Source organism: Quercus robur, chromosome 3 (genome assembly GCF_932294415.1).
Source record: "Quercus robur chromosome 3, dhQueRobu3.1, whole genome shotgun sequence".
Classification (NCBI taxonomy): Eukaryota; Viridiplantae; Streptophyta; class Magnoliopsida; order Fagales; family Fagaceae; genus Quercus; species Quercus robur.
The window spans coordinates 23657794-23678084 of record NC_065536.1 but is presented as its reverse complement, the minus strand read 5'-3'; the positions used below and the strand labels follow the sequence as shown (position 1 = coordinate 23678084).

The 20291-nt window shown below is 36.6% G+C and overlaps 1 long non-coding RNA gene across 1 annotated transcript; it reads right to left on the bottom strand.

The window, feature by feature from the left end:
- Positions 1–17358: 17358 nt before the first annotated feature.
- On the bottom strand, positions 17359–18190 carry LOC126720066 (uncharacterized). The gene is made up of 2 exons (XR_007653239.1): positions 17895–18190; positions 17359–17606 (listed from the first exon to the last, which is right to left on the bottom strand). It is a non-coding gene; the product is annotated as an uncharacterized LOC126720066 (long non-coding RNA).
- Positions 18191–20291: the final 2101 nt, after the last annotated feature.

Below are 20291 nucleotides of genomic sequence, written 5' to 3'. Positions count from 1 at the left end.
CGAGGTGGTCTCTGGTTTTTGATTAGTCAGCAACACCCTTTGGGGTGGTTTCCGTCAGAAGTTTTTTTGATGGCTGAAGAGTTGGAAGCGTTGTGGAGTAAGCTCTCCTTTACGGAGGAAGAGGGGGAAGGTGTTGAACTGGGTAGCAGCAGTACCAGAGCTGCAAAGGAGGTAGGTAAAAATTGTGCTATCATGAAGATAATGACACAGAGAAGCATAAGCCTAGACTCCTTGAGAAAAAATCTGAGAATGTTATGGAAAACAAATAAATGGGTTAATTTTTCTGAACTAGAAGCAGAGTTGTTCCTGGTGGAGTTTGGAGATGGGAAAGATAAAAAGAAAATTCTTGATATGAGCCCTTGGAGTTTTGAGAAACAATTGGTGATTATTCAAGAATTTGAAGGTGAGCTAACTCCTTAGGAGATGGAGCTAAAATGGTCTCCCTTTTGGATTCAAATATTTAATTTACCGCTTATGAACAGAACAAAGGAAATTGGCTGGGCGATTGGGTCCTCTTTGGGGGATGTCATGGAGGTTGATGTCCCTGATTCAGGTGTGCATTAGGGGAAATGCCTTAGGGTACGTGTCCGGATTGATATTACAAAAAGACTCATCCAGGGCAAAAAAATCACCGTTGAAGGAGGGGAGTCCAGGTGGGTTCGGTTTAAGTATGAGAGATTACCAAATTTTTGCCATTGCTGTGGTTTGCTTAGTCATTCTCTTAAAGATTGCTCTGCATTCTCTGTTAAGGGCCAAACGACTGCAGGAGGTCTTCAATATGGGGCATGGATGCGTGGTGACCCTTTCGAAAGGTCTCAAAAAGATTCAGGTAGAGACGGGGGAGGCGAATATCAGGGAGTTAGGGGTGGAGTTGCCGGAACGGACCCGTGTCCAGTCCGATGAGCCCAAGGAGAAGACTTGGGATGGTGGGAGTCTCGAGACAGAGTCTACACTAGTAGGTAGCAGTAGCTTGGTAAGGGATGATGCACCTATAGAAACGCCAAGACAGCTGACTGCGACTTTGCATGGAAATAGTAAGGGTGTTGGCGTAGTAGGGATATCAGAAATTAAAACTTCCTCTACAAGTGTTAGATCTCCTGTCATTCACAGCTCTCAGTCAGATGTTGCAGAGGAGATGCAGTGGGCAAAAGTGTAGGATCGGGCTTTGGGGATGGTGCCTAGTGAGGTAAATCCCAACTCCACGCCTAATCTTCCTTTTTTTATCTTTTGTATCTGATATCTTAGGATCTGAGGAAGATATTCCTCCGGGTTTTGAGGGTCAACATAGGAGAGTAGGTGTTGTGACTAAGGTTAGTGAGAAGGTGGGGGGGTCCAAGAGTAATTGTGAGCAATTGGACCATAAGCTTCTTGAGATTATATCCGGCCCTTCAAAGGGCCAAAATGGGCCTTGGGTTGATCCTACTCGGGCCAAGCCCTCTCTGGGCTCTATCTCTTTGGACCATCATCAAGACCAATCTTTGAAGTCTCCATCCCACGTGACCCTTGGTCCTCATTTAAATGACATCTCCAATTATCAACATACAAAGCACGTCCCTCATGCTTCAGGTCCTAAATGGACCCGTGTTCTTCGGTCTTCCTTTGGCAGTAAGGAAGCTCTCTTCACACATGCGGGTCAAAAGAGAGGTGTTGTGGTGGTCTCCGATCAGCTTGAATTACCAAAGAAGAAATTTCGGGTTTCTCAAGATGATAAAGAAAATTCAGATGAAATGGCGATGGCTGGTTCCCAGCCCTGCCAAGGATTATGAGTATTATGTGTTGGAACTGTCGCGAGCTTGGGAACCGGCAGACAGTTCAAGAGCTCGGGAACATTATCCGGGCACAAGATCCTACAGTCGTGTTCTTAGCCGAAACATGGCTAGTTGAAGCTAGGCTTGCGAGTATTCGTGACTCTTTACATTTCGGTCATTACTATGGTGTGTCTAAAGTTAATCATGGTGGTGGCCTAGCCCTTTTCTGGAAAAAAGACTTCAATTTATGGGTAGTTTCTGCTTCCATTAATCACATTGATGCTGTGATCTTTGAGGGGACTGACAAAGCTTGGAGATTCACGGGCTTTTATGGAGCCCCTGAAACTCATCTTCGTTTGGTTTCTTGGAATTTATTGAGAACCCTTCAGAATCAGCTCGACTTACCATGGCTGTGTGGGGGAGACTTTAATGAACTTTTAAAGTCTCATGAGAAGAGTGGGGGTCGTCCTCGACCTTACGGACAGATGCAAAAGTTTCATGAGGTTTTAGATGAATGCGGACTGATGGACTTGGGTTTCATTGGGAAGAAATTTACATGGTTTAAGAATTATCCCTCTGGTGGATTATGGGAACGCCTTGATAGAGCTGTTAGCACAGCTGATTGGCTTGACCGATTCCCTGCAACAAAGGTGCTGTCCTTAGTGTGTGGCCAATCTGATCACAGCCCCATTTTTATCCTTCTTGAAGGTATCCTTGTAAAACCTCAGCGTCCTTGGCGTTTTGAACAATTCTGGCTTGAAAAGGAAGGGTGTCATGACACTGTGGCTCGTTCTTGGCCAGCAACTCATCCGGACTCTCCTATGACCTCTGTTGTGGGAAATATTGATAGGTGTCAAGTGAATCTAAAGAAGTGGAGTAAGAATTCAATGGGGAATATTTCACGAACTTTGGTGGATAAAAAGAAGATTTTGAGTAAAGCAGAGGCAGCAGCAATTCAAGGGGGCAGCGTGGATTTTTTTCTGCAATTAAAATTTGAAGTAAATGAACTTCTCCGCATGGAAGAACAAATGTGGCAATAGAGAAGTCGCACACACTGGTTGTTATCGAGTGATAGCAATACGAAATACTTCCATAATAGGGCGTCCCATCGCTTCCGCCGCAACTCCATTTCTGAGCTCCGTGATTCACATGGGGTCCTTTTTACAGGGGAGGAAAACGTTTCAGCGATGATTGTTGATTTCTATACAAACCTCTTCTCTTCTTCAAATCCGAGTGGTTTGGAAACGGTAGTTCAACACACTAAGGGGGTGGTGAGTGCAGACATGAATGCTGGTTTGATCGAAGAATTCACAAGATTGGAGGTTGAAACTGCCTTAAAGCAGATGGCGCCTCTAAAAGCTCTCGGGCCCGATGGTATGCCCCCATTGTTCTTCCAACATTATTGGGATAGCATAGGGGATGACGTTGTCAAGGCTGTCCTCTTTTGTTTAAATACCAGTGATGTATTGCCAGGTGTGAACCACACTTTCATTACTCTTATACCTAAAGTTAAGAGCCCGGAACTTATTTCTGAATTTCGTCCTATTGCCTTATGTAACGTTCTATATAAACTTGTCTCTAAAGTCTTGGCAAACAGATTAAAGAGAGTTTTGCCCCAGATCATTTCAGAAACTCAAAGTGCCTTCCAACTGGATAAAGCTATATCGGATAATATCCTGGTGGCTTTTGAAACTCTCCACCATATGAAGATGAAGAAAGTGGGTAAAGTGGGACATGTGGCCATTAAATTAGACATGAGTAAGGCATATGACAAATTGGAATGGGAGTTCCTGAAGAAGATCATGGAAAAAAGGGGCTTTCATCCCACATGGGTTGGGTGGATCATGGAGTGTATCAAATCGGTTTCCTATTCTATCCTGGTAAATGGTGTCCCCAAAGGCCATATCCTTCCAACCAGAGGAATTCGCCAAGGGGATCCCTTGTCTCCGAATCTCTTCTTATTGGTGTCGGAGGGGCTGAATGGACTTATTCAACATGCAGTGGAGAGGGGGCAGATTGAGGGTTTGCTCTTTGTCGTTCTGGACCGAAGATTTCGCACTTATTCTTTGTGGATGATAGTCTCTTGTTTTGCCGAGCTCGGTTGGGGGATGTGGTAGCCATTCAAGCTCTCTTGGGTCTCTACGAGAAGGCATCGGGTCAAATGATAAATTCTACAAAAACCACGCTCTTCTTTAGCAAAAATGTCTTGGATGTCACTAAAGAGTCCATTAAAAATCTGCTGGGAGTTGCTGAAATCAAAGAATATGAGAAGTATCTGGGTTTGCCCGCGGTCATTGGGAGAGACAAGAAGGCGAGTTTGAACTATATCAAGGATAGGGTATGGGGTAAACTCCAAAGGTGGAAGGAGAAATTGCTCTCCCAAGCGGGCAAAGAAGTGTTGTTGAAAGCAGTCGTCCAAGCCATTCCCACCTTTACCATGGGTTGCTTTCGCCTTCCGGTGGGTCTTTGCCAAGATATTGAGATGCTTATCTGAAAATTTTGGTGGGTTCAAAGGGGAGATCGAAGAAAAATTCATTGAAAGAAATTGGAGGTTTTGTGCAAGCCAAAATTAGAGGGAGGTTTGGGTTTTAAGGATCTATGTAAGTTTAACGAAGCCATGCTAGCAAAACAAATATGGAGACTAACATACGACGCAGATTCTCTCTTCTATAAAGTGTTCAAGGCTAAATATTTTCCTAATGGTAACGTGTTTGAAGCAAGCTCAGCCTCGGGGTCTTTTGCATGGAAAAGTATCCTTCGTTCAAAAAACTTAATCGAAAGAAATGCTCGCTGAAGGATAGGGAACGGTAAGGGCATTCGAATCTTTCATGATGCTTGGTTACCAAATTTAAATGATGGCAGAATCCTTTTCCACAGAGATGTCCTTGCCCCGGATGCCACAGTGGATTTGCTCATTGATCCTCACTCGGGGCTGTGGAATTTAAACTTGATTGATCAATGTTTCTTCCCACCTGATACCAAGATTATTAAATCCCTGCCCCTTTGTTTTGTCCACCAAATTGATTCCTTGGTTTGGCCGGCTGAAAGGAATGGCAAATTCTCAGTTAAGTCGGGGTATAAGTGTTTATGTGATGATCATCATGAAGCTGATCCAAAGGCAGCGGAGGTTCACAGGGGTTTGTGGAAGGGGGTTTGGAGGTTAAATGTCCCGGGAAAGATTAAACACTTCTTATGGAAGTGTTGTTCCAATGCTCTACCTACAAAGGAGAACATTTTGAAAAGAACCATTATTGCTGAAAGTGTCTGTCATCTCTGCTCTTAGCAATCGGAGGATGTTATGCATGCCTTGTGGGGTTGTGTTAAGGTTCGCCAGGTGTGGCTAAGGACTTTTGGTTGGCTGGATCACAACTGTGTTGTTGCGGGTTCCTTCTCTGATCTGGTTCGCCTAGTGCAGACAAGACCGAAGTTGCTTCCTCTGTTTACAGTTGCGGCTTGGGCTGTGTGGCATCACCGAAATAAGTCTCGGCTTCAAGCAGTCACCGTCCCTCTAAACCGGATTGCTGTGTTTGCAGAATCTTATCTCTAAAATTATGCAGCTGGCCATGGTGTGCGACGGCCTCCTGCTCGCAGCATTGCTGGTGTTGTTAAATGGAAACCACCGAGTGAGTTTGCTGTGAAGGTTAACTTTGATGGTGCTCTGTTTGGGGAGTCAGACTGTGCAGGGCTCGGTGTGGTGGTTCGTAATTCAGAGGGTGCGGTGTTGGCTGCCCTTTCTGAAAAAATCGTGAAGCCTCAATCAGCGGAGCTGGTGGAGATTCTGGCTGCTCAGCGTGCGGTGCTGTTTTCCTCTGAGTTGGGCTTCCATAACTCAATCTTTGAGGGTGATTCTTCTTCAGTCATCAAGCTTCTTCAGGATAGGTGCTCGTCTCATTTCCAGGGTGGTCATATTTTAAAAGACATTATGTCTCATTTAGACTCTTTTGTGAGTTGTTCTTTCTCTCATGTTGGTAGGCAAGGTAATGTGGTGGCGCATGCCTTAGCCCAGAGAGCTAGATTATATTTTCCCTCTGAGGCTTGGACGGAGTATGTTCCTCCAGCCATTTCTTCTTTTGTACTTTCCGACCTTAGGGTCTAATTTTATTGATGATTTACTTCTCTTTCTCAAAAAAAAAAAAAAAAAAACCTTATCACTACGGTTAGAAAACTTGTCTGTTTGACCGCAAGCCCCTTATTACACTCTCCATTGTTGCAGGGCTGGCTAAACAGGTGAGTAAGAGATGCGGTCGTCTAAGGCTCCAAGTAAAAAAAATACCCTTAAATTTTAATCAATAGGGTTATTTATAATCAATAAATAAAATAATATTTTTTTACCAGATGAAAAACAAATAAAAGAGAGAGAAAAATGCAACGTCCACAATATTTTTCATAACACTTTTACAACTAATACTAAGTAGTAGGTTGTTACAACTTGTTATTGATGGCAAAAAAATAATTATAGTAATATTTTCAAATAGAAAACAAAAGGTAACTTAAAATTTAGAATTTGTTGTAAAAAATATTGTGAATGTTGTACTTCTAAAAAAATTAAGAATAATAATAAGAGTTGAGTTAACAAACTTTTACTAGTTCTCATATAAATCTACCACTAACACCACTCTTTTACTTACCACTATCAATCTACCACATCAATAAGTATGAAAAAAATTTTCAAAATTTTTCTATCTATAAAATTTCTAAAAAAAAGAAAAAATTATACGTAGTTCATATTAATTAGTAGTAATTTTGCATCTAAAACAAGATAATTAATTTTCGCCTTAGGCCTCCAAATACATCGAGCTGCCCCTACATTGTTGGGCAAGCTCAACTGCTTAACCTAAGGTAACTTATCACTTTCTTCATCAATAGTCAAGTTATCCTATTGGAAATTTGGCCTTTTACATAGTATCGATTTCACAATTAGACAACCCTTCTTGCAGTTCATCACTCTTGCTGTAACTGAGCATACATAGTGGACCCATCAAGGCCTCAAGACCTGTTGTGAAGTGATTGATTAAATGCACAATAGCAGGGATGATGAATGGTTGCGAGGTTCAACCTACGAGTAATGACATGGGGATTTAATGGCTACAAGCCCACAACTCTTACATTATCTTATCTTCTAAGATAAATTGCATGTGAATTGCAAGATTAACTTTTGCATTAAAATAATCTGCAATTTATTATGTTTAGGTTTTGGCAACATATAATCAAAACTCTTTACCTTTTTCTTATTATAGTTAGATAAATCACTTTAGTCTTCTTTTCTCTTTAGTCTTCTTTTCTCTTTAGTCGTCACCTTTGTATACCATTGCAAAATAATAGATAGAGGTGAGAAAGGAATGGAATATGAATCATTGATAAGGAAAAGAAAGCTACAAAATAGTCCATCTTTATTCAATTTCCTAGTTTTGTTTCATGGGATTCAAAACAGTGGGTAAAGGCAGAGATAGTAACAAATTAAGGCTTCACCTAGAAAGTAAAAATAGAGATTACATATAGTTTCATTTCTAATACCGCGCATCATTACAATAACAAATCATGTTCTAATAGTTTCAATTGTCACAACAAATTCAGAGACAACAGAACAGGTGCAAGTAGCAATCCAGTCTTACCGACTAAGAATTGACAACAAGACAACAAGTCAAAGTTTGTAGCGAGTAAATGGTCTTTTTCAGTTGAAATGGTCTTTATCACACATCCCCACCCAGTCTCCTTTTAATTTGTTAGAATTTTTGCCATATGTGGGTATATTTATCCGTACAAAAAACATGTATTTCGTTATTTGAACAATTCAGCTCCATTATTGATGCCTAGTTAATGATTCAATAAGACCGGAGATGCCATTGTAGTTATTCCAAGTTTTGTACCTATATAGTAAAACATGTCATGTTAGAGTTGACAATTGGGTTTGTATGATGTTACACAAGTTATTGATACCACTACTGCCAACGATCTGGAATTATGTTGGATGTGGTAAATGAGGATATCTTAACACTTGAAGACTTTGATTTCGAAGGAAATTCCACTTAGGCCATAAGCACAATACAACAACAACAACTTAGGGGTCTAAATCAGATTTGTTATTAAAAAAAAAAAATTAAATGCTTGGAAATACAAGAATCACAGGATAAAGGAAAAGGTAGAACACATCTATGCGTTGCAATGCTCGCAAATAAAATTATAAAATTTTTATAAGGAGTAATGATTATAGAATATTAAGCATCAAAAATCAAGATCTTTATGTGTTTATCATTCATTATCCTACAGAGTTGCTAAGCCAAACTAAATAAATTGCACCACAAATGCCTTATTAGGCAAACTATGGAAACACCCAAAGTTCATTCTTTGCGATTCAATTTTAAGCCTAATATCTTCAAGTTTTTCTTCTTCTATTCATAAGGCTTCAACGGAAGTATTACAACTGCTCTCACCTTGAAATTCCCCTCCTATTTAACCAAGTGTTAGCTTTTCCCAATTTTCAGACTATTCAAAGCAGAATTATAGGAATATATAAGTCAAAATAGAACCAATTGGCACATCAAAACTGTAAGGAACAATATTAACTAAAGGAGATCAGTAAAGGGGTTTCAAATCCCATAAAAATTGGTTTCACTACCTCATAAAGGAATAACACTCAACTATTAAAAAATGAGTGTAAATCAAAACATAATCAATTAATCTAAAATGAAAATATTCATTCATTCATTCCGATTTTCTTTACATTAATGTCCTTTCAAATTGGGTTTGTGCCCAATCATATGAATGAGCCAATTAATTTAGCGGAGAAGGACCTTAAATGAAATAATAGTATCTTAAATTATGTTTGATGTGGTAAGTGGGGATACCTCAACACTAGAAGACTTTGATTTCGAAGCTCCTACCAATGGAGATTCCACTTTAGGCCATAAGCACAGGCCTAGACCTCCTAAATCAGATTTTGGAGAAACAATACTACAATAACAACAACATAGGGGTCTAAATCAGATTTGTCATAAAACAATTTAAAAAATGCTTAAAAATAAGAGAATCACAAGATAAAGGGAAATTTAGAACACACTAGAACCAGCATTTGAGATATTACAAAAAAATAAGGGAACTTTGAGATGCAAAAATATTCAAATTGTACAAAATGAACAATCAATAAAGTAATTATTTATCAGATGAATAAGACTTCACACAACGAATTAGGAAAAGAGGCTGAATAAGCCTACTGAAATGCCTTCAAACTTTTTATTTATTTATTTATTTTTATTGAAGTCTATTGAGTCATGAAGCACTAGATTAAAGCTCTTGAAAATAAATAATTTTGGAGAGACAATAATATGCTAAAAAAAAGGCTTTATAAAGGAGGAAATGGTCTTCGTATCCAAAGACTTTACTATTGACATGAAAAAGGAATTGCAATTCTGAATATCGATTGCTATGTGCTTTTCCATGTTTTCCCCTGGTTTGGCAGCTATTATTGCAAATAAATTTGCCTCTTTATTTGTAACATCGTAGACTTCCCATATTATGGAAGTAATATTTTAGGACACATACAAATAGGCTTATATTACTAGCATTTTGCTTGTTTACATTGTTAAACATCTACAAGATTGCCTTGTTAATTTTTCAAATTGCCTTGTTAGACATTATGTCCATGTTGATACTCAACATTTATGTCGTTGCCTAAAAATATTTTCTTAAATAAATTTATACCTCTTCATAAGTCGTTTAAACATTTATTGAAACATAATTAAGAAATCTCAACTTTATATGGCAGGTATTATATTTGTTGGACCCTATTTCTATCCATACACTACAAAACGCGGGGGCCTTGGGCCGTGTTTTTTAATCCGCGGCCAGAAAAAACGCGGCCCAAGGTGAGGCTAAAGCCCCGTTTTTAAAAATGTGGCCCAAGGAGAACCTTAAGGCCGCGTTTTATACGCGGGGCCATAGACAGGATCTGAGGCCGCGTTTTTTTGAGATAAAAACGCGGCCCAAGGGTGTGCAGATTTTATTTTTTCTCAAACTCTTTTTTTTTTTTTTTTTTTTCTTCTTTTACTTTGGCCGCATTTTTAAAATGTGGCCCAAGGTTGAGCCTAAAGCCCCGTTTAAAAAAACGCGGCTTCACAGATCCTTAAGGTCGCGTTTTGTACGCGGGGCTATAGTAAGGTTCTGAGGCCGCGTTTTTTTGAGATGAAAACGCGGCTTAAGGACTGGTTCTGAAGCCGCGTGTTTTAAACGCGGCTCTACTTTGGTTCTGAGGCCGCGTTTCCTTAAACAGAAAACGCGGCTTAAGGACTAGTTCTGAAGCCGCGGGTCATAAACGCGGCTCTAGTTCAGGATGGAGCCACGTTTTTGAAACGGGGCTTCAGATTTCCCCTATAGCCGCATGTGAAAAATGCGGCTTTAGGGGAAGTATAAATATTAGTAATAAACTCTCTCCAACCCATCAGCTACCCTCCATCCGATCTGAAGCGTCCATCTCTGAAGCCCTCATCACCTCCATCTAGACGCTCCATCCGATCTGACCCCTCATCACCTCCATCTCTACGCTCCATCCGATCTGACCCTCATCACCTCCGTCCGATCTGACCCCTCATCTCTGAAGCCCTCATCCGATCTGACCCTCCATCTCCGACCTCAACCCTCACCCTTCATCCGATCTCAACCCTCACCCTCCATCCGATCTCAACCTCTTTCTCCGTCAGTTGAGATTACTCTCCAGTGAAGGTTAGGATCAAGATAAAACCCTAAATTTCACCCACTTTTTTTAAAATTTTTTTTCTTTCTTCAGAGAAACCCTAATTTTTTTTCTTTCTTCAGATAAATCCTTCCATAAAAAACTCCGCTGACGCCGATGCCGAGAGACCAGCCCAGCGCCGACAGCCCAGCGCCGACGCCGACACCGAGAGACCAGCCCAGCGCCGACAGCCCAGCGCCGACGCCGAGAGACCAGCCCAGCGCCGCCGAGCCCATCGCCGACAAGGCTGGTTCACAAGGCTTTCGGTGGTAAAAAGCGTATGTACTCTCTCTCTCTCTCTCAAGTTATTCATCACATAAGCGATGAGCAAATGATTCTATCATTTTTGTCATCCTCTTAATTAGTCTCTATAGATTGATTGGCAAGATTGATAATTTCTTAGGGAAGAACTTTTGGGGTCGGGTCTGAGAACTAATACTCTGGAATTTTTTAGATTAGTCGTTGATATAGCATTTTTTTTATTTTTTTATTTTGAGAAACTTGATATATCATGTTGAAAGTTGAAAAAAAATCTTGTTTTCTGTCAGCAGTCACTCTTTTACCTATCATGTTTGAATATTTTGACAAAAACAATAATCCCGTATGACGGCAGGGAATGACAACAAATTAAAGACTATAAAAACTAAAATAAAAGCTATAAAATGTTGAGGACCGATTTAAAAATAAAGCTAAAATCCTTGATGTTAAATTTTATTGTGTGATGTGTTGTGCTATAAAAGCTATAAAAGCAGAAAACTATTAGATTGTGTGATGTGTTGTGCTAATTTCACTATTAGCACAACACATGTGATGTGTGATGTGTTCTGTGATGTGTGTGTTGTGCTATAAAAGCTATAAAAGCAGAAAACTATTAGATTGTGTGATGTGTTGTGCTATAAAAGCTATAAAAGCAGAAAACTATTAGATTGTGTGATGTGTTGTGCTATAAAAGCTATAAAAGCAGAAAGCTATTGTGATGTGTTGTGCTAATTTCACTATTAGATTGTAAAAATTTTATTGAACCAGAAAACTATACAACTTAGGAGGAGCCCATATAATTAGAACCAAAGCAATGCTCCTGTAAGATAACATCAACAAATGCTGGGCTCTTTGCATAATTTGATAACTAGATAGTTCATGGGATATGCTCTTTGCATTATGTTAGTGCCAGCTGATAAAGACTAGTAATGTAAATGCTTGAATTATGCAGTGAATGATCAAATGTTATCTAAGCTTTTCAAACAAGTTTCATTTGATATATCACAGCATGCAATTGAAAACCCCTTATTTCTGGTGGTGATGAACATTGAGTGCTGGACTTATTATGAACATAAAGCACAGTCATGATATTAGTGAACTGAGCTTCAACCTTTTCAAGTGTTGGTTTAGCTTAATGAGTATGAGACGAAATGAATTGAGCTGTCCAGTTGGTGTTTAGCTTTATATTACATGAGTTGGAAGATATATCTTCATGAATGATTCTTCAATTGAGATTTGGTCTTTTTATTGTGAGTTGAGGGAATCGTCCTTTGTTTAGCATTATGTTGAGGGTACCATATTAGAATTAATATTAAGATTAAGAATGAGAGAGAGAGAGGGAAAGAGAAAACAAAAGCACATAGAAATTATAGGATTTAACCTAACAACCTACATCTGAAACGAAAGCTCTTAACTTTAATGGCTTGAATTATGTGTTAGAAAAAAATTTATTAAAGTTTATATAGTAGATTAAACCATAAATTAACCCTAAGGTTACTTTACTTACACTACAAGTAGAATTTGGATTATGTAGATCCTAGTATAAGGTCTTGGATTAGGATAATGCATTGTTTTCAAAATCGGACCATTCAAAGAACTGAAAAAGAGAGAGAGGTTCAAGTTATTTAAGGTAGGACCAAAATTCGATCGGGACAAACTGTGATGATGTCATCATAAATTTAGTAATTAAGGAAAATACAAATAAAGGTATATTAAATTTGTAAATATTAGCAAAATTGACTAAACTTATCTAATAAAAATTGAAACAAACTTTCAAATAAATTTTCATGATATTATAACGTTAATAAAAAATAGTACAACATAAATAAGCCTGAAAAAATATGTTAAAATAATCTTTCAAGTAGAAATTATTTTGATTAAATAAAAACAAATATTTTTACTTATTTTAGTAAATTCCCATGCAAAGACATTGTAGTTAAATCACAAGCAAATTTATTAAAGTAAACTAATTTATTAATATTTAATAAATTAAGAGAGAGGTGGTCAATACAATAAGTTGAAAAACTATAAATTATGTAAATCTAAAATCAATATAATAATACTTCACAGTTGTTCACAAAGAGCCTAAGTGGTGTGTTGTTTATAATGTCTACCTTGGCCTTGGTTCTTAAATGAGGCTTGAGATCTGAGGTTCTACTCCTAATAGCTCTCTATTACAATGATAGTCTCATGACGGCTTGAGGGGCAAATTTAATGGAAAAAGGCTTAAACTTTCATGAAGTTCAAAACTTCTAACCATAAAAATGTCTCTTTGATATTCAAGACTCTAAATGAAACGTAAAGCTAGAAGCATTTGATTGCAAAAGAGAGTTTTAATAAATAAATAAAAAATGGAAACTTTAGGCTTAAACATATTTTTTACATAAATCTTCAAGTTTCATCCATGGTGGAAAATGGTGTGTAAGCATAGAGGGCTTAACATAGCATAGACATAATATATAACATGCTAAACAATATGAACATAGATAAAACAAACAATAAATACACAAATGTCACATAAACAAGCATGGGGCTCCATGTCCAAAAGCATAGAAGATGGAAACTTCAAGTTCTTGAACATGGAGAAACCCCTTATTCTAAAAAGATAAAGATGAAGAAGATAAGATTAGAAAGACATTTATAGCTCCCTATTCTTTTAAAAGAGGCTTGACGTCTCAAGTTCTATTTTATTGAATCCCATATTTGGTTAAGGTTTGAGGCAAAAATAAATAAATAAATAAATAAAAAGTTTCAATTACAAGAAGGCAACAATGATAAATATAATACAAGATAACAACAATAACAGCGTTGCAACATGAATTTAAATCCATTTTATGTTCCTTGTGAAATAACATCAACACCATGGCAGCCCCGTGTGGGCACACAACCATTAAATGAGGCTTGAGTTATGAGGTTCTATTTTATTGAATCTCATATTTGGTTAAGGTTTGAGTAAAAATAAATAAATAAAAAGTTGCAATTACAAGAAGGCAACAATGATAATATAATACAAGATAACAACAAAAGCGTAGCAATATGAAATTAGATCCATTTTATGTGCCTTGTGAAATAAACATCAACACCATAGCAGTCCAGCGTGGGCACACAACCTAGGCCGTGGCACACAACCAAGGCCATGGCATGCCCTTGGGACCCCTCGAAGGCCATGGCAACACTTGGGGGGCATGTTGCTACCAAGGCCAGATAACCTCTTCAGACATCTCCTACTCTTTTCCCCTTAAAGGGTGCTTAGGAATGAATCCTGCCTTGCACTAGGAAACATAGATTTGTTAAGGAAACATAATGGCCTTTTTTAGGGCAAATCTTCAAATCGTGTCGTGATTTTTTGCACACATGTTAAGAAAAATCCAACCTTGAAGTAGAAAAATTTTCAAGACCAAATTCAACATATGTGTGTATGTTCATACATAAGCCTCGTGTCCATTTTGCCAAAGCCATGGTAGCCCAACATTGGCACGTAGCCCAAGTCATGCCTGTGTGCACACTACTTAGGCCATAACAGTCAGCATGGGCACGCAACCAAGGCCAAGACATGCTCGCGTGAATGTTGCTTAGGCCATGGCAAGCCAGCGTGGGCATACAGCCAAGGCCATGGCATTCACCATGGGTGGGTTGCCAAGGCTATGGCATGCCTTTGCAACCCCTCGAAGGCCATGGCAGCACCTGGGGGGCACACTACTGCCAAGGCCAGATAACCTCTTCAGACACCTCCTAATCTTCCTCCCTTAAAGAGCACTTAGGAACAAATCTTGCCTGGCACCAAGAAACATTGATTTATTGAGAAAACATAATGACCTTTTTTAGGGAAAATATTTGAATCTTGATCTAATTTTTTGCACACATGCTAAGTAAAATCCAACCTTTAAGTAGGAAAATTTTCAAGGCCAAATTCAACAATTTTTTTAATGATTTTTGGAAGTTGAAAGTTAGGAAAAATCATAAAAATTAGAAAAATTGTTGGAATGCCCATCCAATTGTTGGAAACCCCCTCTAAAATTATAGAATAAATTTAGGAACATAATTTGGAAAAAGGCACGAGCCAATTTGGCCGGGAGTGGGAATAGGCGATGTGGCATGCATGTGGGCATGCCCAAATAATCTCCTTTGGGCATACTCACATGCCCATGGTAGCTAGCCCTATATGCACCCTGCCAAGTCCATGGCATGCCCAAATAACCTCCTTTAGTCATGCTGGTCTATCTAAATAACCTCTTTTGGGCATCCCAACATGCCCAAATAACCTCATTTAAGCATGCTGCATGCCCATGGTAGCCCCCCTTGGATCACCTTGTGAAATAAACATCAACGCCATAAATTCAACATATAGTGATATATCCAACATAAAAAGAAAAATTATATAAAAATCCCAAAAATAATAAAAAGTTCTAATAATTACAAACTAGTCTACAAAGAGCTATGGAGGATTCACATGACCTTTTTGTGCCTGATAATCATAAAACATATTTATTGCTAAAATATCACGAAGTGTTAACCATTTAGTAGTAACTTGAAAGCATGTAATCCTATCTTGAGAATTAATTATGCTTTCTTCCATGTTGATCCTGTTTTCTTCCATTGTAAAGCAGGATCAACAAATTGTTGGACTTAAGCGAAATAATGAAGTTTAAAAGATGCATAGATAATATAATTTGTGTTTTGATGCTGAAAAAAGATGGTGTGTGCAATATACTCCACTGCTTTTTTAACAATCCAAAATGACGAAGATAAATAGCTCTATGTAATTATCTAGATTTTTTAGGTCCAATCATTTAGGTGGTATATAGCTCCTACTTATCAAAAAAAAAAAAGGGGTGGTATATAGTTCCACAATTAGGATCTAAAAAGCCTGGACCATTAGGATATCATGCATGCCCAAGGTAGTACTCATGTATAATAAAAAGTAACAAAACACCAATCTGTATAACAGTAGAGCATAAGTTAATCAACTCATATGGTCATATATGTACTGTTTATATATTACCATTTGGAATAATGAGTAAAACTTAGGTACAGTACTTAGGTACTATTCCTTAGGTTTCCCTTTTAAGATTCTACGATGTGGATTTTTTCTCATGAGATAGAAGTATATTATTTAGTTAAGTAGCTACATGGCTGAATCTTAAGAGGGAAACTTAAAGAACATCACCTAAAGTACTTTACCTAAGTTTTGTCTTGGAACAATATAACAACTACTCCCACCTAAAGCATTTCGAAGAACCTGTTAATCAAATGCAAACTCTCCCACCCAGAAAATACATAAACAAATTTTAGATCTTGGTCACACACTCCTACCAAATTAGTAGAAACGTTACCCTTTCTTTCCAATATCTAGGTTGGTCATCAACCTACATAGTTACTAGAATGAGTTCCATCAAATGCTCTAAGATAAATCTGAAGGTTAATAATAAAAAATTTAAATAAGTACCAAGGAGAAAATTAAAATAAAATATTTAACTTTTTTTTTTCTAATTTTGTATGTACCTCAATCCATTTCCACTTGTCATAAAATATTATATTTCATACCAAGAGCAGATGATGGGATTCACAAATTCATATTTTTTTTAATACATTAATAATTAGGGGTGTGGGGATTTGAATTTTGAATATCGTTGCTGAAAGCACCAAGAAGTGCTAGTTAGGCTATAAAATTCTTAGCCAAATTCATAGGGTTTAATAACTGAAAAATGTGTTACGGAGTCGAACCTACTTGTTCAAACCATTTTATTTTGAGAATATTTTTTCTTATAGCCCCCATATTTAAGGGGAAATCTACAATAAAATTTTTTAAAAATTTTATAATATGGTACTTTTACTTATGCTAGTAACAGAGTTACACACGATAGCAGCTTTAATTTGTAATAATGGTTGGCAATTCAAGCTCATAAACAATAACTCCAAAGTTTTCGAATTTTTTTATATAAAATAAATAGTGTCTACATCAAATTCAATAATAGGTTTTGCCATAGACATATTATACACAGTCCTACATGATAACAATTTTTTCAAATTGGCTAATAACTACCTATCAAAAATCAATTCGCTAATAGCTCATGTCAAATCCCTTTTGTTTATATTATACACCGATATCCCAAACACATTGAAAGTAGCATAGAAGGGTACTTTGGGGAGTGCAGCTAACCCACTATTCCGCTAAAACCAATCCAATTCAATCTAACTCAAGGGATTGGGTTGGGTTGGTTTTTAGAGGGTTGATGGGTTGGGTTGGGTTGCCAATTTTTTATTTATTTTTTTTATTTTTTTATTTTTTTTATTTATTTATTTATTATTAATTTTTTTTTTTACAATAGATTGGGTTGAATTGCAAAAAAAAAAAAAAAAAAAAAAATTAGTATTATATTTTGTTTTTTTTAATGAGAACGCCTCTCACGGCTCTCACCAAGTTTTTTTTTAATCTTAAAAGGTGGCCCCTTAGTCCTAAAATGTATCCATTAAGTACGCATCCATAACAAAAGTTTCAAATGCCTAAAAAAGCAAATAATAAAATAAAAAATAAATAAATATTATCTTTTAATTTTAAAAATGAAAAGAAGTTGTAGTGAAAGGCACAAAATTGTTAGGGATAATTAATTTCATATGGAAAAGGTGTGATTGAGAAAAATAATGATATGCACATTACCATTCCAAAAAACAGTAAATTGAATCCAATGTAGAATTACACAAATTGATAAATATAGAGATATTCAGGATAATTTCTTTTACAAAAAAGTTCTTAAACAACTAATTACTACCACTTTATATGAGCCTTGAGTCATACAATATGTTTCCAAAGTCTTTCACCCGAATTCATCTAATATATCCAGTATGCAATCCAACAAAATTGTTGATATGTGACCCTAAAAAAGAGACCCAAAAAAAAAAGAGTAAGAATTAAAAATTAGAAAAACAGCAAACATTAAATAGGAGGCAACATTGGTATTGCACCATTGTTACTTCATAATTAAGTAAGATATTCAATCTCATTAACCATTGCAGTCCTACAGTGGTAAAAAAAAAAAAAAAAAACTGTCCTACCAAGAATAAATTTCCAAACTTCATAATATTTTTTAAAATAACAGTCCTAACAAAAACTAAATATCAAAACTTGATAACATAATTTCAATGCTTTTGTTAAAGTAACATACCAATATTCAACAAAAACCAATTGTGAATTGTGAAATCCTCATCAAGAGACAGGCTGCCAATAGCTATGATAAAGAAGTCCTTCGCTTTTGTAAATAGAGTTTATTCTTCTTGAATTTTGATGACGGTGTATTGTATTAGACTCCAATGACAATGCAAACTCACTCACAACCTGTTCATAAAAATTAAATTCAAATTCAAATCATCTATTCATTTGTGGACGTGTTCAATAGTTGACAAATGCATAACATCAATGGGCAAATGCAACATCCTTAAATTTATATGAATAAAAATATTTAACATAAATCCATATAAGAAAGAGCCTAGTTTAAAACATAAAATCATAAATATTTAGGGGGTTGTAATTTTTAAAGAGCCCTCTAGTACACGCATCAGAATTCTGAAATGACCATACTGGAGAAATTAAATCACTTCCAGAATTATTTCAGTTTTTCACCGGCACCGCTTTGCATATTATGCACCTCTCTGCCTGCAGAAAAGAAAAGCTATGGTACGAAAAAACCTGTTGATGACCATAAAAAAGCCTTAAGAAAAAAAAAAGCTGAATATGATTAGAAAGGAAAAGAAATCTAGCCCAAGAATAAGGGAGACCTTATCATGATTGTAGAAGATTGAATTTTCATAGTAGTTTAGTGGGAAGTTTGTATTCTGTAATGTAGTGGGATTGTATGTAATTAGTGGGAAGAGTTTTTGTTTTATAGTGGGAAGTTGAAAGCGTGAAGGAGGTTATTCAAAGGTAGTTTTTGTTTTGCAAGGGTATTTTTGACAAAAATATATTTGGACGTGGGGTTTTTTTAGGGAAAATTTGACTGTGGTTTTTATTTTTTATCCGAAACTTCTTTTTTTTTTTGGGGGGAGTTATCCGAAACTTTTGTTATAGAATAAAAGTGGGTTTTTTTTTTTTTTTTTTAATTGAACGTGGGGTTTTGTTAGGGAAAATTTGAACGTGGTTTTTATTTTTTATCTGAAACTTTTTATTTTTATGGGAGTTATCCGAAACTTTTGTTATAGAATTGAAAGTGGTTTAAAAAAAAATTGAAAGTGGTTTTTTTTTTTTGAGAAACATTTGAACGTGGGTTTGAATGTGGGTTTTTTTTATTTTTTATTTTTACATTTATAACCCTATCATTTAAGTTTTATAAACTGATAAATTTGAGGGTATTTTGGGCATCAACATTGAGGAATCCAAACAGGGGAAGCCCCTTAAATAGTAGTAGAAATACTAAAGCCTAGGTTTAGTCTCAGTGACATTTCTTCCAAATTCCACTACATTGTTCCGTTAGAGGACTTAGATATATTATTTCCTTCAACTCATTCCCCTTTTACGTTTAGCTACTTTCCATTGCTTCAATATAAACATGACCCCCTCTTCAAGTGTAGCTCTTCTTCCCTCTGGATAGTTCCACAATTCTGATATTATAGACCGCCCACTAGGATTGTATTCATTTATCTCCATTAAAGCTGCTGTCACAGCCTTGTAAACTTCATCACCCAAATCTTTCCTCAGATCATTCAATTTCTCATCTTCTTCATCTATAACTTGCTGATGGTTCCCATCAACTGTAATATCTTCTCCTCGAATGCCAGTCAGGGTCCTTCAGATATTCCTCCCACAATGAGCATAGCTCTAAAGCTCTGTCTTCTGCTTCTTCCTCATTATACTTTCTTTGCATTGCTTCATGGAATGGTTTACTGTCAAGTTCTCCCATTCTCTTAACGCCAATATGAGCACTGCTAGCTAAGTCTTTCAGGTCATTAACTAATTCTTTTCGAGCTTCTTGCAGCTCATCATTGCTCTTGCGCTCCTTCACTATTAATGTTTGGTTCAAAGCTTCTAAATCTTCAAGTTCTCCTTCTTTTTCTCGCAACTGTTTGAGTATTGTATCCACTTATTCCAGAATTTCCACATCTCCATCATCTCCCATGTGCTTCATCTTGGAGAGTTAAATTTGAATTTAATTAATTTTTTATTTTATTTTTAAATCTTCATACATAGGTTTATAAAATTTATATGATAAAATTTATAGTACTCCTAATATTATTGTATTAAAAATAAAGTCTTGTATTAACTTATGCATGTTGTATAAACTATAGTACTAAAGTTTGGGAAGAAGGGGTTAGGTCTCGATTTGCAGTATATGTTGATGCTTAATAAGGTTATGATTTATGAGTCCTATTGAATCCGGGGCATTGAATTGTGTAGTGAAAGTTTTGCTCTACAATTCATAAAAGTGATGGAACCTAAAGTGAAACTAGAAAACTATTTCGGCATAGTATTTAACATGTATAGATAATTATCCTATCAATAAATCAAAATGAGTGAATAAGGTAATTCATTAACTGGATTAGAGATTAAAGAAATTTAATCTATAATCAAC